This window comes from Pteropus vampyrus, unplaced genomic scaffold (assembly GCF_000151845.1).
Source record: "Pteropus vampyrus isolate Shadow unplaced genomic scaffold, Pvam_2.0 Scaffold197, whole genome shotgun sequence".
Taxonomy (NCBI): Eukaryota; Metazoa; Chordata; class Mammalia; order Chiroptera; family Pteropodidae; genus Pteropus; species Pteropus vampyrus.
Window position 1 is genome coordinate 2427018 of NW_011888978.1, and position 3620 is coordinate 2430637.

Genomic DNA, 3620 nt, shown 5'->3' on the forward strand with positions numbered 1-3620 from the left:
TTTTTTTTTTTAATGCAAGAGGAGAGCAGTCTATCATATTTATACAAAGAGTCATCATCTCTGTTTCTCTTCCTTCATTCCTGATGTGGTAAGTGTCTTTCTGGTGTTATTTCCCTTCTACCAGAAGAACTTACTTTAGCAATGCAAGAGAGCTTGTCTGTTGGCAATAAATTCTTAGTGTCATTTCACCTGATATGGCTGATAACATTTTCATTCCTCAAGGATATTTGCTGTGTATATGTGGGTTGACAGTTCTTTTCTTCCATCACTTCAAAAATGTTATCCCACTTACTTCTGACCTCTATGGTTTCTATTGAGGAATCTATGACAATGTGAATCATCCTTCCCATATAAGTAAAGAATCATTTTTCTTGGCTTTTTTTCTTTGTCTTTAGTTTTCAGCAGTTTGATTATGATGTGCCTGAGCGTGAATTTTTAAATTCTGTTTGGGATTTATCCATTTTGGGGGTTCTTGAATGTGTGGGTTTCTGTCTTTGACTAAATTGGCAAGTTTTCAGACATTTCTTCAAATACTTTTTCTGCGCTGCTTTCTTTCTCCTGTCCTTCTGGGACTATAGTGACATAAATGTTTTGCTATTATCCCACAGGTGCCTGAGACTCTGTTAATTTTTCTTTCAGTTTCTCTCTGTTGTTTAGACTAGATAATTTCTATCGAACTATCTTTGATATCACTGATCATTTTCTCTGTCATCACCATTCTGCTACTGAGTCCATCCTGTCAGTTTCTAGATTTTGGTTATGGCATTCTTTCAGCCCTAAAATTTCCATTTGGTTCTTCTTTATGTTTCCTTACTTTGCTGAGACTTTCTTTCCATTTATTTTGAGAACATTTGCCTTCACTTGCTGGCACATTTTTACAATAGCTGCTTTGTCAAATAATTTGGACACCTGCTTCATGTTAGTGTTGGTACCTGTTTATTAGTTTTCTTATGAAAGTTGAGATTTTCCTAGTCCTTTACACATCAAGTAATTTTGGATGGTGTTCTGGCCATTTTGAATACTATGTTTTGAAATTTTGGGTCTTGTTTAAATCCTACGAAAAATATTTGCACTTTTGTTTTCACAGGCAACTGACCCCACTGAGCTTGGGCCAAAAGTTCTGACAAGGCTTCTACGGGTTGTGGTTTTGACATTCTGTTTTCAAAGCCACTGAGTTGATATTCAAATGCGTGTGCCACCTCGTGGCCAATCTGACACCCAGGCCGTGGTCTGTTCAGTACTTCAGTTATCAAAGCCTGTGTGTGATGCACTGTCCAGGGTCAGGTCCATACTCGCACAGCCTGAGAATGGGCCTGGGTTCAGAAACAACCCCCCGGGGTTGCTTTCCTGAGCTCCCCCTTTCTACAATCGCAATGGTATTTGCCAGTTACCCGAAGCTCCTGTTTTTGGTCTTCCAGCCAGAAAGCCAGGGCGTTCCTTCCCCGTTCTGCTGCGCACTTCCCATGACGATGCCTGTACCCAGGCCCAAGTGGTGGGAGGACAGAGAGAGAGGACAGCAGTGGGCTCACCAAAGGGTCCCCTTCTTCAGGGTTTAGGCTCTTGTAGGGCCCATGCGATGCCCTTGTGGAATTGCTTGGGGGCCTGGGTGGGAAGGATATTTAAAATGGAATTTCCCAGTCTCTGAGCAATGAGACCCCATTCCTCCTCCTTGAGCCAGAACAGAGGGTTCCTCCTGGAACCTCCTCGGATGGTGCTGACATCCCTCCTGGGTATCTGGCTGCTCTGAGCCCAGGCTGAGAAACACCAGCGCAGGCAAACCAGTCAGCTCACTGCTCGGTGCACTCTGCCGGGATTTCAGCTGCATGGGGGGAGATGTGGAGTTCGGCATTGTTGTGTTATCCGAGAACCAAACACTGGTGCTTTTATTTTGTAATTTTATTCTTTTTAAAAATCAATAACGTTCGTTTTCATTACATTAATTTTTAAGGTCACTTTACATTAATGGGAAGTGATGCTAGCGATTTAGGTGGGAATGCTAAAATTTCATTATCAAATATATTCATTTTAATGAATGAGTTGATTTTTCAAAAAACAGTATTTCCGAACACCAGACCTATCCGCCTGCTTGCTGTGCCCCAAACGTGCCACCTACACTCCCACCTCCATGTCAGGCTTTCACTGTTCTTTCTCTTCTAGAACATTCTTCTCTCCATTCCCCTTGAAGGTCCAGCTGTAGTGTCCCCTCCTGGAAGAAGCCTTCAAACATGAGTGCACAGGGAACTGGGGCCCATGCATCTGAAGCTGACCGACCAGAGGAAGTAGGAGAGGAAAGTGTCATCTGAGAAGCCCCAGTTACAGGCAGAGACCAGGCGAGAGCTGGCCAGTGGGGAGAGGCGAGGCCGGTGGCAGTAGAAATGACCAGCAAGGGTGTTGTAGGAGCTCCTCCTGAGCCTCCGTTTCCCCCCATGCACAACAAGTGTGAACGTGGACTTGGTTGGCATCATCGGCTACATCCCATGACATGCCTGGCTCTTTCCTAAAGTCCTTCTCATGGTCCAAGAGGTCTCGCCCATTGGACTCCAAGCCCAATGGTCCCTAATTCTCCTCTTGCACACCCTGTACTCATTCCTGTCTTGGGGCTCTGTGCTTGCTGTCCGCCCACTCCCTCCCCAGCCCTGGGAGTGTTCTTCCTCCAGGCCTTCCCTGACCACCAGTCCACATGGCACTCATGCCTGGCTGCTCTCTACCTCCGATAGACCCTGTGGCATCTATCCGAGTCTACAGTTATTATGCGTCTTGTTTACGTGTTGGTCTCCCGTCTTCCCCACTGGACTGTGAGCTCGTCTGGGGCAAAGCTATGTCAATGTGCTCATAGCCACACCTCCAGCAGTTAGAACAGGGTTCAGTCAACACTTGCTGGATCAATGAAGAAATGAATAAATAAATGACAGGCACTGAGAGGTGACTGGATACAGCAGCAGATGCAGGGGGTGGACAAAGTGCTCAGTGGTGCCTGGCCAGCGGCCGAGGCTGACAGTGGTGACTGGGTTGTTCCACGGGCCAGCCAGGCAGGCGACAGCTGCCAGGGAGGAGTGTAGCCTATTTTGTGAGGGGGAAGCAAATGTCTTATTTACCACAGAGAATGAATATCAGACTCTGTGCGAAAAACACATTTGCACTGAGATGTGTGAAGGGAGGACCAGGGATGAAAGCACTAACTGTTCCTCAGCTGAGATTCTTGCAACTCCCCTAACCTCCCCTGCTCTCTCACCCTCCTCCCGGCTAAGACGCACAGCCAGGCTCACCACTTTCCTGTGCCTGCCCCCAGGTCCCTCTCTTGCCACACCTCTGACAGATTCTGTGGCCCCAGCCCTCATCCCCTCCCGCAGGGGGTTCACCTGGACCTTTACCTGCCCTGCCCACTGGCTGCCTGCCTCCTGCTGCCTCTGAGCTCCGCTCTGTGCTGCAGACAAGGGAGCTTTACCAGAGCCCCAGGACCCAGCCCACTCCTGTTCTCCTGCGGGATCTGCCCCTAGGCCGGGCTCCCTGATCTTGGTCCCCTAGCCTTGGCCATGGTATGTGCATCTCCCTCCTGTGGGCACAGTCAGGATGACCCCTTGGTGGCCCCTGCATGGCCAGGGCCTAGAGGGAAGGACTCT